The sequence below is a fragment of the Barbus barbus genome (assembly GCF_936440315.1).
Source record: "Barbus barbus genome assembly, chromosome: 5".
Taxonomy (NCBI): Eukaryota; Metazoa; Chordata; class Actinopteri; order Cypriniformes; family Cyprinidae; genus Barbus; species Barbus barbus.
The window spans coordinates 3543312-3561953 of record NC_136733.1 but is presented as its reverse complement, the minus strand read 5'-3'; the positions used below and the strand labels follow the sequence as shown (position 1 = coordinate 3561953).

General features: G+C 35.5%; 1 pseudogene across 1 annotated transcript in view; it reads left to right on the top strand.

Annotated features, from left to right (window-relative positions):
• The first annotated feature begins 3103 nt into the window (after positions 1-3103).
• LOC306870397 (PDZ and LIM domain protein 5-like) overlaps positions 3104-18642 on the top strand; it is a 47182-nt pseudogene continuing 31643 nt past the window's right edge. The window contains exons 1-2 of the transcript in view: positions 3104-3202; positions 13785-13936. The product of the transcript in view is annotated as a PDZ and LIM domain protein 5-like (transcript). The remainder of the gene's footprint in view (positions 3203-13784; positions 13937-18642) is intronic.

Here is an 18642-nt window from a genome sequence, read left to right as displayed (position 1 = left end):
CACATACAGCCAGACAGTTTCTGTGTGTTCATGTGCATGATGTTTTATTCAGAAATGTCTCACACACACACTGTAATAGTGACTTATATGTGGTTAATGCAGTTAAATCTCTTTGTAATGCTAATGAATCAGATCACCTATGACCAGCAGCCAGAAGAAACACAACACAAAGCAGCAATCTGTTTTCCTTGTGTCTCCCACTGGAGTTGCTGGATCTATAACGCATGTTGTTGGAGAAAACTGTAAACCAGAGAGGCACTTAATCCGACAGCTATTATGAACACACACACACACACACAGACAGCATGTATTGTTCAGGCTTTGGTCTCAGCTGTTCTCACTCAAGCCTAAAGCTACTTACTGCCGCCACTCAGCGTGCCTCTGAACACTCTATTGTGTGTGTTCGCATATATCATTTATCACATGCCACTAATGTGATTTCCTTATTGTGTACTGCTGCACTTCTGAGGCAAGAGAGATGAGAGTGTGTGTGTGGACAGAGGGATGAACACATGGAGTGTGATGAGTTTTTAACTATTGATATTATATCTGGGTCAGATACCAGACAAACCCCTCACTCAGCGCACACACACACACACACACACAGACAGGCAGACGGTCAGTGATCCCCAGACCGCCTGAGGACTAACCCTATGGCTTCTCATTGTATTCAGACTTTGTTGCTGAACATTTTCTTCCATTCTTTCCCGTACATTGAAGCACAATATGTATGTGGTGTGTATGTATGTGCGTGTCTGGATATATGATTAATAATCACCTGTCTATTGTCCAGCTCTGAACTCACATCCTCTTCCTCTCCACCCTGACCGGCAGCATGCCAATACATGTGTTGTAGTTTCTCAAAATATAGAAATATATAAAGATATAGAGATAGATCCATCCATTCATCCATCCATCTATCATTAGATTGTTCTGTGGTTTGTTCTATGGTTCACTTTATTAATCTCTGCATCCATCCATCCATCCATCCATCCTTCCAGCTGTCATCTTCCTATCTTTCCAATCATCATTCTATCTATCCATCAGTCTGTCCATTCATCCATCTGTCTGTTTTTCTATCATCTTTGAATCTCGGTCCGTCCGTCTGTGCATCCATCTATCCATCCATCCATCCATCCATCCATCCATCCATCCACCTGTCATCATCCATCCATTGTCCATCTGTCTATCCATCATCCTTCTACCAGTTTATCATCTATCCATCCGTCCGTCCGTCCGTCCAACCGTCTGTCCAATCTTTCATCCATTAATTCGTCCATCCATCCATCCATCCATCCATCCATCCATCCATCCATCCATCCATCCATCCGTCCGTCCGTCCGTCCGTCCGTCCGTCCGTCCATCCATCCATCCATCTTTCAATCTACCATTCATCCAACTGTCTGTCCAATCTTCCATCCATTCATCCGTCCATCCATTCATCTACCTGTCTATCATCCATCAATTGTCCGTTCATCTATCCATCATCCTTCTACCAGTCTATCGTCCATCCATCCATCCATCCATCCATCCATCCATCCATCCATCGATTATATTTGTACCAAATGGGAAATTGTAGTGCAACAGTAGCTGTGCACAATCAACACAGCACGATACAACATAATAGAAACATTACTATAATTTTCCATCGTTTGGGTTTGTTTAATGATAGGAACATTTGTCTTACTGATAGCAGATGAAGAGCATTCTGGATAATGCGTGATGGCAGCATGGATCACATGTGAAACTCATCTGTATTCCAGTGTTTAGAGTAGGCTTACTCTTTTCCCATGACAAATTATTGGACAATATGAGCAATAGACAGAGATACTGGCAGGCTAAAGCATTCCCTCTTGAAATGTGCCGATGACGGGCCACCCATCTGACCCGTGGAACATTCCAGCATCTGATCCTGATCGTCTAATCTCAGGACCTTTGTTTTGGGTTCTGGTGGCTTTATGATGGTTCCTCCTTAATATTTGGCAGCACATCTAGGGTCTGTTCCCAAAATATCAGCGTGTAAGCCTAGCACCCCCATCCCATCCCCCAAAATACACACACACACACCCTCTGATAGATGGGTATAAATGGACAATCTGCTGTCTGTGTGGATCATTTGGTGTCAGACCTTACGACCTGCTTTGCAAAGGAGATTGTGTTTCATTTTGTCAAGGTTGTTGCTTTCTGAAGGTAAATATATCTGAATAACATATAAAGAATGATTATTTTATCTTTGTTAAATGCATGTTAACGTATGCATAATGAATTATTGTATTGTATGACTGTTTGTTGTATTACATTGCTGTTCAGAAGCTTGTTTTAATGCTTTTAGCAAGGATGCAATAAATTGATCAAAAGTGATAGACATTTATGATGTTAAAAAAGATTTTTATTTTAGATAAGTGCTGTTTTTTGAACTTTCTATTCATGAAAGAATGCTGAAAAATTACTATGGTTTCCACAAAAATATTAAGCAGCATTATGAAAATCAGCATACTAGGATGATTTCCGAAGGATCATGTGACAATGAAGACTGGAGTAATGATGCTGAAAATTCAGCTTTGCATCACAGGAATAAATTATATTTTAAATTATATTCAAATAGTAAATCATTTTTTAAAACTGTAATAATATTTCCTAATATTAATGTTTTTTTCTGTATTTTGACCAAATAAATGCAGCCTTGGTGAGCATTAAAATATAAAAAATATTACCAACGCCAAACTGTTGAACTGAAGTGTATGCAAAACCAACATTTTTCTACTTGTTGACACTGAGCATGTTTTTTAAAAATATATATTTTATACTGCTTTCTGCTACTAAACTTCATTAGCAGTGTTTCATAAGCTAAGCATCTCTGTTTCTATTTCTCAGAAACTTTGAACCGCATAGAAATGCCTTTGCAACCTCCTAGCATTCAGTTTTTCCACTCACATTTTATTTAGAAAAAGTAAAAATCTAGTTTAAATCACAAGCTTTTTCAACGGTTTCTGACTGAATACTTCTGCCTCTCTCTCTCTCTCTGTCTGTCTTTCCAGGGCCTTCTGTGAGGATTTTCTGAGTGTTTGGCAGCTTCTGCGGGTGTGTTTTATATCAGACAGCTATGAGTGGTAAATACAGTGTGGTGTTACAGGGTCCGGCCCCATGGGGCTTCAGACTGCAGGGGGGGAAAGACTTCAACATGCCTCTCTCCATTTCACGGGTGAGTACAAACACACACTCATTCAAACATGATACACCCCTTCTGACCCCCCGACACCATCTGTACCCTTTAATGGTCTCTCGCACCCCCCTCTTTATTCTCTTTTTTTTTTGTCTGTTTTTCTGTTGCTTTTGACCTCATTATTATGTATAGGGGAGAGAGGTGTAAACTGTGTTTTGAAACTGCGCAGTGTTTATAATGTCATCATATTTTTAGAAAATACCCATCGTTTACAGCTGCCTGTGATTGAGAGATACACAGGAGAAAATATTTTTGCTTGTCAAATGTGAAATGAAATCAAACCCATGTATTAAAATAAACACTATTAAAAGTTCGGGGTCTATAAAATGTTGAATGTTTTGGAAGTCTCTTCTGCTCACCAAGGCTGCATTTATTTGATTAAAAATTCAGTAAAACTGTAATATTGTGAAAGATGATTAGAATATAAAGAATTTAAGAAATATCTAAAATATTTTATATTTTAATACGTTATATGATCCTTAAGAAATAATTCTGATATGCTACTTTATTGTTATTATCAATGTCAAAAACAGTTGTGCTGTAATACTTATAATCTAACTTCATAAATGTCCCTACTGTCATTTTTGATCAATTACATAATCCTCTCTGAATAAAAATATAAATCTTGCTGACCCCAAACTTTTGAACAGTAGAGTATATCATACAAATTGGTGAATTGCCAGTGTATAAAGCCATTAAAATTATTTGATTAAAAATGAATTATAAATGATTAAATAAAGCATTTTGTCCGAGAATTACATCAGTAGCTAAATGGTTTTGGGGTAAATTATATATGCAAGAAATACTTTTGCAAATATCAGTACAAAACTGTCTCTTTGCAATTAAAATATTCTCATTTTAAACTTTTTCTTTGCAAGTTTATGAAAATGCAAAGTAGTGTGCATAAAAAAAAAAATGGGATTGCATTTATACAGTATACCTTTAGCTCTAACAGAAGAGCATGCCACTAGCGAAGTGTTTAGTTTTGTTTTTTTGTTACTATGTTGTGATTGTGATACATTGTGGGACCCCCTCGAAAACGAGATGGTACATCTCAAGGGGTTAATCCTAATAAATAAATTCAAATTTAAAGCCAGCGATTTAATATCCAGAGAGTGCATGAATTAAAAAGATATATAGCTGAAATGCAATGCAAATAACTTTGGATAAAAGCATCTGCCAAATGCTGAATTATTGTTTTCTGTATTCATACACTACAACTTAGTCCCGATGTGGACTACTTTTGACAAGATGTATTTCTGTGTCTGTATATTTATAGGTGCTTTTTTCTAATGTCACTTGATAGCAGATATTCTAAAATATAATTAAGACTCTTAGTTTTACCTCTCATTTCATTTCGTCTTGACTGCAGGACAAACGTAAGACACAAGTGGCACAGCTTACCCCGCTCCTCCTGAATATTAATATCTTTATCTGTTAAGTGATCTATGTAACCTTTCCTTTCCACCTGTTCATACTTTTTATTTCCTAATGAGTCTTCCACCCTCTCTCTATCTACAGTATTTCTCTCATACACACACACACACACACACACACACACACACACACACTCGCTAAGATGCACTTATGTCACACACCAGTTTGGGCTGCCAATGCATGACAGCTATTCCCACAATGCCATCTGGCCGAGGAGTGATGTAAATGACCTTCTGATTGATTTTCCTTGCCTCTCTCTATTTCCTTCCCTCCCCCTCTCCAGATTCTTCCTTCTTTTCTTCTGCCCTCCCCTCTTCATCTCAGTGTTTTTAAGTCTTTATTTATTTATTATTTATTTTTAATTATGCTGTTGTGTTTTACAAGCTATTTTTAGAGTGTTATTTTATTAAATTTTTTATTATTTATATTATTTTCAAATAAAATTAATAAATTCAAATTAAATTAAATATTTAAAACAATTATTTAAAAAATAACAAAAATATTAAAATACAATAAAACTTAATAATAAAAAAAAAAAAGTGCATTCAAGTATGAAAATATATGCATTGGACAATTTTATATGTATTTTTTCAGTCAGACGGTGATTCTTCAAGTTAGAGTTTGTGATGTTGTGGTTGGTCTGGTTTGTGGCTTAGAGCGCTTTATATGGGAAGCCAGTGAAAATATTTTATCAATAGAGTGAGAGCTCTTTCGGATCCCGCTACAGACGTTACTCACACTCCATAAAAGATGTTATTTCAACTTCAGGTCCTCAGTAAAAACTGGGAGCGCAGCCGTCAGCTAGCTGGACACATTATAAATCTATGATTTACAGTCTTGTATTGTTGGGAAGTCGGTATTACTGATGTATTGGGACAGTAGCTCAGCTGTTTATAAAACTAATGTAGTCTTTCCAGCGTTTCTAGCAACATTTTTCCAAAGATTAGTGTGATATGTACACTATTAAAAAGTTTATTTAAATAAAAAAAAATTCTATACATTTATTTATTTAATTAAATTATTTATTTAATCAATTTTTATTCTCATTAATTTAATGATATTTAATTTAATTAATATTATTATTGTTATTATTATTATTATTATTATTAAATACAATTTGTATTAAATTTTTATTTTATTTTATTGGTTGTATTTCATGGAAAGCTAGTGTGATGCAATGACCAATCAGAATCAAGTATTCTACATTATTTATTGGCGTCAGTGATTCCATGAAGAACCTTTACGAACCTTTACATTCCACAAAAAAAAAAAAAAAAGTTCTAAAATGTTCTTCACACTAAGAAAGCGCTCTTTTAAGAACTGTTCACTGAAAGGTTCTTTGGGGAACCAAAAAGGGTTCTCCTGTGGCATCACCTTTCACAAACTTTATTTTTAAGAGTGTGGAGAGCCATGTGTGTAGCCTGACTGAAGTTAACTACTTAAAACAGACCTGCTGCCTCAAGTTTTGTCTTGCATTTCTCATGACATCATCTCCAGAGGAGTGTGTATGTGTGGGTGATAAACTTTCAGTCGCTGATAAGATAAAACGAGAATGTTCCAGTTCATGCGATGGTAAAGTTAGCTGCTTTCTCAGAGGTCCTCTGCAGGTTTCAGCCGTGAGGATTAAGCTGCAGTTTTTCTGGCGTGAACTTGTAGGTTGCAGATGCAGTATTTCTTCGAGCGTTTGTGCTGATTTCAGACAGGACGGGCGCTGTGACAGGTTTAGACTGTAAATAAACCTTTGGGGGGAGTGTGTCGGGTTTGGACATGGATGGGTCTGAGGTTGTGGGAGTGTGGTTTTTTTTTTTTGTGAAAAGCGGTGGGAAGTTTGTGTTGGTTTGGACCTTCGCTGTACCTCAGCCAGCTTTACAGAGATTTAATATTCTGAATTCTGGTTTATGGTGGGATTTAATACAGGGATCTGGTCTAAACTAGGCTTTATAAGACTGTGGTTTGGAGCTGCTGCTTCATTCTGGTTAGTGTCAGTACACAGGATCACAGCTGGGTGTGTGTTCTGTTTCTCTCTTTCTGTACTTTTGTATGTTATGTACTTAAGCTTATGTTGTATACAATTTCTAGAATTTTGTGAGTGGTTGCTAGGGTATTACTGTGTGGTGGCTAAGGTGTTCAGAATGGTTTTGTTAACAGTATACAGTTTCTAGAGTGTTGTGGGTGGTTGTTAGGGTGTTGCTGTGTGGTTGCAAAGGTGTTCAGAGTGTTGTTTAAGAGTAAACAGTTTATAGAATGTTGTGAGTGGTTGCTAGGGTGTTACTGTGGGGTTGCTAAGTTGTTCAGAATGGTTTTGTTAATAGTATACAGTTTCTAGAGTGTTGTGGGTGGTTGTTAGGGTGTTGCTGTGTGGTTGCAAAGGTGTTCAGAGTGTTGTTTAAGAGTAAACAGTTTATAGAATCTTGTGAGTGGTTGCTAGGGTGTTACTGTGGGGTTGCTAAGTTGTTCAGAATGGTTTTGTTAATAGTATACAGTTTCTAGAGTGTTGTGGGTGGTTGTTAGGGTGTTGCTGTGTGGTTGCAAAGGTGTTCAGAGTGTTGTTTAAGAGTAAACAGTTTATAGAATGTTGTGAGTGGTTGCTAGGGTGTTACTGTGGGGTTGCTAAGTTGTTCAGAATGGTTTTGTTAATAGTATACAGTTTCTAGAGTGTTGTGGATGGTTGTTAGGGTGTTGCTGTGTGGTTGCAAAGGTGTTCAGAGTGTTGTTTAAGAGTAAACAGTTTATAGAATGTTGTGAGTGGTTGCTATGGTGTTACTGTGGGGTTGCTAAGTTGTTCAGAATGGTTTTGTTAATAGTATACAGTTTCTAGAGTGTTGTGGGTGGTTGTTAGGGTGTTGCAAAGGTGTTCAGAGTGTTGTTTAAGAGTAAACAGTTTATAGAATGTTCTGAGTGGTTGCTAGGGTGTTACTGTGGGGTTGCTAAGTTGTTCAGAATGGTTTTGTTAATAGTATACAGTTTCTAGAGTGTTGTGTGTGGTTGTTAGGGTGTTGCTGTGTGGTTGCAAAGGTGTTCAGAGTGTTGTTTAAGAGTATACAATTTCTAGAATTTTGTGGGTGGTTTCTAGGGTGTTACTGTGTAGTTGCTAGGGTGTGCTATGGTTGATGTTGTGGGTGGTTGTTGGGGTGTTGCTAGTGTGCATGGGTAAATTGCTTACTGACCCCCCCCCCCCCCCCCCCAAAAAAAACAATAAAAAATAAAAAAACATTACAACAAACAGACATTTTATGTGTGAGATTATTTTAGAACTGTAATTTAAATCAGTGTGGTTATTTTTACCTAAAACAACTATCAAAAATTTTGAATGAAATTAAAGATACAAACACAGGAAAGAACATGTATCTGTTGTATCTATTTAATGCCCCTTGTGAGAAAACATGTAATGAAGATTTGTCTGCTCCTCCTGAAACCCGATATAATAATTTCATTGAATTATTAATGACATGTAGTTCAAGTACAAACTGTACCGCTTCTCCTGAACATGTCAGCAGATTGTGCGTCCAGTCTCACCTATAAATCTGCCCAAAACAGCCTGCTAGATTCCACATGTGAACGTGAGACGAGCAGCAAACAAACTCAACCATTCATTCAGCCATTTATGCTGTTTGATTACACAGTGCTCTGAAGTACTTGATTGATTGGTCATTCAGTGGTCAAAACCGTTCAAAGTTTGAAGATGATCATTTATTTTTAAAATGTTTTTGAAAGAAGTCTCTAATGCTCACCAAAGCTTCATTTGGTCAAACATACAGTAAAAACAGTAATATTGTGAAATATTATTACAATTTAAAATAACTATATTATATTTGAATATATTTTAAAATGTAATTTATTCCTGTGATCAAAGCTGAATTTTCAGCATCATTACTCCAGTCTTCAGTGTCACATGATCCTTCAGAAATCATCCTAATATGCTGATTTGCTGTTCAAGAGATATTTCTTTTTATCGATGTTGAAAAATGGTTCTTTATACTTTTGTTGAAACTGTGTAGAACTGTCACTTTTGATGAATTTAATGCATCCTTGCAGAATAAAAGTACTAATTTCTTTCTAAAACAATTGCATATTTAATATTTAATTTTTATATTTTAACAAGAACTTATCTTTAAAACTAGAACGAATGGTTTTGTATTTAATTTTACCAAACAAAACAAAACAAAAAATCATCCTAGGGTACGGAAAATTCCCCTTAATTGAATAATCACCCATTTTTTATATTGTTGTAGAGCCAGAAACAAACACAAGCATTCATTACGATCCAAGACTGAATAAAATGTCCCTCTGTCTGACTTTTTGAACACATGGCTAAATTATTTGCGCAGATCTGGTCAGTGTAACGTGATGAGGCAAATGGTATCTATCTCACACACTTCATCTGAATATTACTGCACTCATTCTCTCAGCAGTGACGTTTCTTGACAGTTTTGGCCACTCTCTATATACAGACTGTGTTCTGCTTGGAGTATTGATTTCGACAGCACTCGCGCTGTTCCTCAGACACACACATAAGGCGTTTTATGAGTATTCACAGCTAGTTTATGTGTGTTTAGATTAAAGTTAATGAACGCACCTAGTTTAGCTGAATGGGGTGGCGTGTCTCTGAGGGACGTTTATGAAGTAGAATGGACCTTCTGTTCACTGTTCACCTTGCAGCTGTGCAACACAGAAACAGTAAAGCCACTGATGCTGCACTCTCAGAAATAAAGGTACAAAAGATGTCACTGAGCCAGTACCTTTTCAAAAGGTACACTTTTGTACTATTAGGTTCTAATATGTACACTTTAAGTACTAATATGTACCTTCAAGGTACCAAAATGGATTATTTAGGTACAGACATGTACCTTTTGAAAAGGTACCGCCCCAGTGACAGCTTTTGTACCTTTATTTCTGAGAGTGTGGAGTGGCAGACCATCTGCATGTGGTATGACATCATGGTTATGCTGTGTAAAATCACCACCTGTTGTATTTCAGGTTTACATGTGCTGTGGTGTGATTGAGAAACTGAATCCATTCGTGAAGAAAACATGAATGAGATTTTGTATCTGCTATTGTATATGATGCTTTTATGTTGTATAGAAGGAAGCAGTGTGAAGTTTTTGCTGAACATCTCCTTTTGTGGGCCTTTTAAAGGAATAGCTCATCCAGAATGAAAACTGGCTATTCTTAGGCCAGATTAGGAAATCTTAGGCCATTCAAGATGTAGATGAGTTTGTTTCTTCATCAGATTTGGAGAAATGTTGCATTACAGTACATCACTTGCTCAGCAATGGGTCCTCTGCAGTGAATGGGTGCCAAGAAACCAATCCATCAAGACGTTTTGAACTTTAAACTGTCATTACAAGTTCTCTATCCGTAATAAGACTTCCTCCTGTAAAAAAAAGTCCAACCTCCGTTGTCCTCACACATCAAAGTCCACCAACATATTAGTTTAGAGCTTGTTTTGGACTGTTTTTGCTTGATCTGTGCAGATTTCTCTCCCGATTCAGACCAGACGACTTTTACACTGGAGAAACCAATATGGATACAGGCTTTTATCCAAAAGCAATGGTTTGAAGATAAAAACATCTTAATGATGGATTTGTTTTTTAAAAAACAGGCAGCTTTTCACTTCATAAGACATTGATGGACTGGAGTGGTGTGGATCACTTGAGGATTACTGTGATGTTTTTATCAGCTGTTTGGACTCTAATTCTGACGGCACCCATTCACTGCAGAGGATGCATTGGTGAGCAAGTGATGTAATGCTACATTTCTCCAAATCTGTTCTGATGAAGAAACAATCTCATCTACATCTTGGATGGTTTGAGGGTGACAACATTTTCAGCAATTTTTTATTGTTTGAGTGACCTATTCCAAGAATTATATATAACTATGCTTTCTTCTTTGCAAGCATAGTTTGACATTAAGTGTCGATTGTTCCTTGAAAACATTTGGCACTGGTGCTCTAACCAGCACTGAAACGCTGTGCAACTCTGTAATTACTGGTGTGGCGTCTTGACTTTCAAAACCACTGTCACACCACATGAGTAAACAAGTCATGAAAATATTTAGCACCAGATTCAGGCCCAGCTAAAATATGTGTTCGCATACAGGCTTCCAGAGTAACCTGCATGACTTCCAATGAGCACAAAAGAACTAAGCAGTATTTTAATGTAGATTTTTCCATGCAATGAAAGCATAGAGCGACGAAGGTCTAAAAATGGTCAAAAAGTTCAATAAGTGTATTTTTTTAAAGAAATTTATAATTTCATTAATCAAAGATGCATTAAACTGATCAAAAGTGACAAAAGTAAAGACATTTATAATGTTACAAAAGATTTCTATTTCAAATACTGTAAATGCTGTTCTTTTGAACTTTCTATTCATCAAAGAATCCTAGAAAAAAAGTATCATAATTTTCACGGAAATACTGTATGGAGCAGCACAACTGTTTTCAACATTAATAATAAGAAGAAATGTTTCTTGAGCAGCAAATCAGCATATTAGAATGATTTCTGAAGGATCATGTGACACTGAAGACTTCATAATGATGCTGAAAATTCATAACAGGAATAAACTACATTTATTACAATAGAACACAGTTATTTTAAATTCTAAGAATATTTCACAATTTTACTTGTATTTTGTCATTTTTATTAAATAAATGCAAAAGTTGACCCCAAACTTTTAAACAGTATTCTGATATATTGACCAGGAGTTAAGTTATAGTCATAGTAGTTAATTTTCAAGTCAATTATCAATTTATTACAAAAAGGGAGCACATTTTCTTGCTCAAGTTGTGATATTTATTTAATATCTTTTATATCTGCAGCACTGAAACTCTGTAAGTCAGTGAATAAATGCATGAATTTTCATCTTGGCTGCATTTTTTTTCTTTAAAGACTCAAACCCATTCACTAAACATACATACATTTATATGCAAATTCACACTCTTACACACATGCTTCATGTTCTTCCATCAGATCTCATATTGGTCCCATTTCCTTTCTTTTGAAACGCACTTCCTGATTTCAGATGTGTTTATTGTGTGTGTTTATGTGTGTAGTGTCTGCTGTTGTCCTCGGGCTCAGCATGCAACTGAACTCAATCAAAGACCAACAGGCCACATGTTCTCAAGAGCATTAATGAGAGAACCCAAGAAGCGATTACAATCGCACACAACGGCTCAAAAACAACCCCAAAACATGTGTTTGCGAGTTAATTATTTGTTTCCACCTCCAAATTGGCTTTGCTTTAGCTATCCCGAGATTGTGGTTTCATGAAAAACAGCATCCACGTTGTCTTTGGGTGCCGTTGCGCTGTAATTGCTCTCAGATGCTCTTTGTGTTTTATTTCTGTTTACTCTCTCCAGTGGAAACAGAAGTTATGACAGGAATCAAAGAACGCGGCGTGCTTTTGGGTTATTGCAGCGTTAAACCAGCGATGCTGCATACTTGTACCACATGTTCAACCAAGTTCTTGTCTTTTCGCCGCATAAATGTTTTCTCGAGTGCACAAGAAAGAGAGCCGCTTTCATGCAAGATTGTGGCAAAACATTGATGAATGAGATGTAGTCTCAGATGTTTACAGCATCTCGTATAAAAGGCAGCTGAGCACACATGAACGCATATGTCTGCCATCTGCAGGGTTTGTGTTTATAGAAGATAATCTTATTAAAGAAGTGGTCATGTGATAATTGAAGAGCACTTGAGTGGTTTGAGACAGAAAGTGGACTGCGGTTTGCTGTAATGTCACGCTCCACTTGCGCATCAGGCTGGGATTTCAGAGTTATCTTTACTTAAATCCTGTTTGAATTGGTCCAACCGCACCGGCCTCAGGTTCGCAGGGACGTCCGCTGTGATTTACGAACCACTTGAACTTTAATTTATTTATTTTTTGCACTAAACGAGAACTTTTGTCTTGAGTTGTTTACTGTTGAAAGCTCTTTTACTGACACCCTCTTATTGTTTCCTAAAGCTATTACGGTGAAACTTTACCTGAGTTCAAAAGTGCAAGTTATATGTCTGTTTTTAGTCACTTTTATTTGAATTACGATTTGTACGGTACAATACCATTCAAAAGTTTGTGGTCAATAAGATCTAATTAATGCTTTTATTCAGCAAGGATGCATTGAATTGATCAGACATTTGTAATGTTACAAAAGTTTTTTTACTTCAAATAAATGCCGTTCTTTTGAACCTTCTTTTCATCAAAAATGAATAGAAATATAATTTTTGACATTTATAATATGAAATGTTTTTTGAGCAGCAAATCAGCATATGTGACCCTGGACCACAAACGCAGTCTTAAGTCGCTGGGGTATATTTGTAGCAATAGCCAAAAATACATTGTATGTGTCAAAATTATAAAAAAAAAATGTTATGCCAAAAATCATTTGGATATTAAGTAAAGATCATGTTCCATGAAGACATTTTGTAAATTTCCTACCGTAAATATATCAAAAGTTCATTTTTGATTAGTAATATGCATTGCTAAGAACTTCATTTGAACAACTTTAAAGGTGATTTTCTCAATATTTCGATTTTTTTGCACCCTCAGATTCCAGATTTTCAAATAGTTGTATCTCAGCCAAATATTGTCCTATCATAACAAACCATACATCAATGCAAAGATTATTTATTCAGCTTTCAGATTATGTATCTTAGACATCTCTTTTGGAAAATTGACACTTAAGACTGATTTTGTGGTCCAGGGTCACATATTAGAATGATTTCTGATGGATCATGAGACGCTAAAGACTGGAATAATGATGCTGAAAATCAGCTTTGATCACAGGAATACATACATTTTGCAGTATATCCAAATTCAAAACATTTATTTTAAATTGTAATGATATTTCACAGTAAAACTGTTTTTACAGCATTTTGAGCAAGAGGTTTCTTTAAAAAAAAAAAAAAAAATCTGCTGACCTCAAAATTTTTAAACGGCAGTGTATGTTGAAAATATTGCATCAGCAAAAGTTCAGGATTGCCTTACTTTGTAAAAAATGAGATTCTAAGTATCATTTGAGGTATTTTGTTATTTATATTTAAAAGAGCAACCCAATCTATTCGTGGCATATATTTAACAAGAAGATAAATATGGCTTGTTGTTTTCTTCATTATCTGTGTGGTTTCAGCTGTTGGATGGAGGAAAGGCTGCTAAAGCAGGAGTGGCTGTGGGAGATTTGGTCCTGTCCATCGACGGCATCAGCACTGACAGCATGAACAACCTCGAGGCTCAGAATAAGATCAAATCCAGCACAGACAAACTCATCCTCTCCTTACAGAAGTAAGAATATGCAGTGCTTTGGTAATGGGCAAAAAAGTTATTTATTATGCTAAAAATGACAAATACCTTTCATACATGATATAGGAAATAGTACTGTCCAGTATTCAAGTATGTGTTCTGGTACAAACATGCACTCTGTTTCTGCAGTGTATACTGTTCACATTATGCAAATTGCCTGTATGCACAGAATACACAAACAAACCTTGCCAAATGTGCAGTATACAGCAATGCATGGAATACTGTATCCCACAATGCAGTGTGCTTGCCTTGACCTTCAGATGGACTAACAGGGAAGTTATATTAAATTTATTTATTTTTTCTATGTATATATGTATATGTATATGTATATGTATGTATATATATATATATATATATATATATATATATATATATATATATATATATATATATATATATATATATATATATTAAATGTATTTATTATTCACTAATTTAATTAAATTAATGTGTATATATTTATTTATTCATTTTTAATTCAGTCATTTATTTTATTTGTGTTTTTATTTATATATTTATTTATTTATTATGCATTATTTATTAACTATTTTTGTATTATTTCATTTATTTATGCGTCATTATTTTATTCATTTATTTTTAATTCATATTTATTTATTTGTTTGTTTGATTTATTTATTATATTTTTTCTCAAGGTGATACGCCACTCGCTGAATTAAACATGCTACATGAGATCACGTGACAACAAAAGAACATCCCATTCTACTATTTGAAATGTTTATTATGGAATAATGCCTTCTGTTGTTTTGTTTTTTTTCTTTTCTTTTTTAATTCTGAAAAGTATTAAGAAAGTAGACATTGACCAAAAGAGCTGTCAAGATCCAAATATGACAAAAAAAGACCATGAATGTAATATTCCAAGACATTTTATAATTTTGTGTGAGAAACAATATGAAATTGAAATGTTACTTAAATGTAATCTTACCTTCACACAAATTTAAGAAGCCTTGACAAATGTTACATTTAGAAAATATTCTCGCAGACTGGCTGGACGTGTGTGTGTGTGTGTGTGTGTGTGTGTGTGGGGGGTTGTTTACAGAGATATATATTATATATTATACTGTTGTATAGTATTATAATAGCATTATATAGTGGTTCAGCGCATTATATTGTATTGTATTTATTTAGTCACAGATCGGATTATTTTTTCGGATAAGCAAACAAAACAAAAAACATTTACAGTTTTTTTACCGTTTTAACCCCTAATATGTGACAGATCAGAGCAATCTTTCATTTATGGATTGCTACTCCATATCATTCGCATACAACGGAAATACAGAATAATTAGAACAATCATAAACTTGCAGTATAGAGTGTCATATCTATACACATTTTTCCCAGAACGTTCTTGCGACCCGGTAGAAATTCTTCCACGGCCCGGTGGTTGGGGACCTCTCCTTTTGTTTGTTTATTTATTATAATTTGATGAATAAGGGAAGTCTCAGTAGTAATGAAGCTAAAACAATCAGACTGCACAAGCTCAACAGATGATCACAGTCCTTTTGTGTAAGCATTCACATTTGATCTGTAGTATGTGCAGAGAACTAGTGGAGCACAATTGTCCAGACTTGTTTTGACTGGTTCTCTGTGCGTTTGAGAGCAGAATAAGTGTGTTTTGTTTGCATGTGTGTCAGCTTCCTGTTTCCCTGTTTGGTCCACTAATGGAAAGTTTTGTCTCACTGTCAAGCCATGGGAATCACACACGCACATGCTGACACGTAAGACACAGACTCGGTTTGCTCAGCGGAGACAGAAAAACACTCACGCATTGGTCTGGTGGAAATGAAAACATCAAGAGAGAGACTGGCACTGACAGACAGATGCATGAACCATGTCAAACACGACAATTAGGAGAGAAAATATGCTCAAATGTGTTTGTTTTTTTCAAGAGAGATATGCGAAGAAACCTTTTTTTGGAGATACGTTTAAAAATATTTCTATCAGGACCACTATCGTCAAAATGATAGACAATTAACATACAGTTTGGTTTGGTGGTATGATTTTGTTCTGGGCAAACAATCCCTGCCCATCTATTCAGCCTGTCATGAATGAGCAATAATACCCCCCTACGGGTAAACAGAACAGAACAAAGCAGATATCGGTAATATACTTAATGATATTTAAGTGTAATACATTATTCAAGATAAAAGCAGTCTGATTCAACGAGGAATATCAAGTCACCTTTATTTATATAGTGCTTTTCAACAATACAGATTGTGTCAAAGCATTTAACAGTATCAAATTGGAGGATAGACTGTCAGTAATGTATAAAAATAAGATTAAACACTCAATTTTCAGTTAAGGCATTTCATTATTGAATTCAGAGATGCCATTGTCTAGATCAGTTTAGTTTAAATAGTATCTGCGAAATCAAATTGACGATAATCACTAGAAATTAAGTATCAGATATCAGAAAGCCAAGTCCTGACTGTGGCGAAAGGAGGAGTTGGGGATGGAGGAGGGTAATTTTCTCCTGAGCAAGTGAAAAAGCTGATATAATGCTGGATAGAGAATGCCATAACAGCAGTCGTATTCCTTTAGGTAGATATGATCAGCTGAGAGTCAGCCGATGCAAGCTTGACTCACGTGACCTGCCAGAACTAATGATACTCGCTTAATTTAGGCCTAAATGTAAGATTTATGTATTTGAATTGCATATAAAAAACCATGTTCATCATTTTTTCACAATTAACAGATTTAAACTGATTTGAGGCAATTTAAATAAATGCATTTTAAAAGCATAATTATTTACATAGACCAATGCATGCATACATAGACCAAGAACTATGCCATGATTTTTTTTGAATGCAGAAATCTGACCATTTTCTTACATATTTCATTAAAGGGGTCATATGATGTTGCTAAAAAGAACATTATTTTGTGTATTTGGTGTAATGCAATGTTTACACGGCTTAAGGTTCAAAAAACACATTATTTACCACATACCGTACATTATTGTTGCTCATCTATGCTCCGCCTTTCTGAAACGCGCCGATTTTTACAAAGCTCATCGTTCTGAAAAGCACAGTGTGCTCTAATTGGCCAGCTATCCAGTGCATTGTGATTGGCCAAATACCTCAAGCATGTGACGGAAATGTTACGCCCCTTACCAGATTTGGAAACCCACAGCGTCATGGCGGCAGCGGCAACAATACTACAGGGAGAATAAAAGTTACGCCTTCTTTCTTTGCGTAAACATTTGGGCGGTGTTATGCAGATCTTCCCACACCGTGACGTAGACATGTGGGGCCGTGTTTAAATGAGGCGTTTTAGGAAGGCGTGGACAAGTCTTAACTTTTATAAAGAATATCTCTTTGGGTTTGAGACTTTGGTCTTTATGTATCTTATGTACGAACCGCTTGTAACACTCCAAAGACAACTTGGAATCGCATCATATGACCCCTTTAATGTATGACTGACATATGCATCACATAAAGTTTATTAGTTTATTTGTTAAAACTATGTAATCCAAATAAATGGAAATGTTTTATTAATTTATTTTATTTTTGTATGCAATTCAAACACATAAATCTTACATTTAGCATTGGCATGATGTCTCTTCAAACTGTTGCTCTGTTTCGACAGTAGCTGACCTGAAAGAGAAAACTTTTGTTGCATGAATTGCATTTTGAAAAATTTCAGAATAGAGTGATGCATGAAATCTAGCTTACTAAAATAGACGTGTTTGAATTTCTGTACTTGGAGTAATGCAAGGAGTCAAGTTTCTCATCTTTCTCCACTGACAGCCATTCAACAACAGCAGTCATGTTCCATTGAAATTTTAGCCATATCATTTTTTTTTTTTGGAAGCAACATATAATTTGCAAATGTTTCATTATAAATGTTTAACATGTTTTTTATCAGCTGCACATGCAGTGATACTGTATGCTTTAGTTTGGGTTATCAGGTTATGTTGTGGTTTGGGTTTAGTTTTACCTCTTATGGCTTATATTTTCTGTGTTATTTGTAATTACAGCAGGTAATGGGTAATTTTATTCATTAAATGCTTTTGTGTGATTCGGAAACTGTCGAGAAGCAAACAAAGAAGCTGTGAGATGTATGTTTGAGTGTGTTGAAGTGTGCGTCTGCGGGTCTTTTAGCACTCATGGAGGACGCTGGGGTTTTATTGGAGAGCTGCTGTGGAGATGCCAGACTTGGCTTAAGCTGCAGTTACGCTGGAGAGATGTGGAGTTTTACAGGCTTTCTGTTGATTCTCATAGATGACAGTAGATTACACAGAGAGAACGAGAGACTCCATGTTAATTAAAAGCACATGCAGTGAATGATTTTATTGATTTGTATTTTTTTGGTTTGTGTTCGCTGTGAGAGAAGCCAGTGTCACTGCTGTAGCTCACACAGATGCTCATATCAAGTCCATTTCTAATGTTAATTTCTTAAGGCTTCTCATACCAAAACATTCATAATTTGACAATTTACACATTTTCTCTAACCCTTCAAGTTAAATATCTTAATTATTTAAGCTGTTTTTGCTTAAAGTTTTAGTTGTTGTTGTTATAAGCTCAAAATTGTTTGATTTGTTGATAGGATGTGTAGATATATTCACTTATTATTTTTTATATAAATATGCATGTTGCATAATATGCATAGCACAGGTGTAATATGTGCTCTATATGACATTAGAGACAGTATGCTGTAGGAGGAAAGCTGGA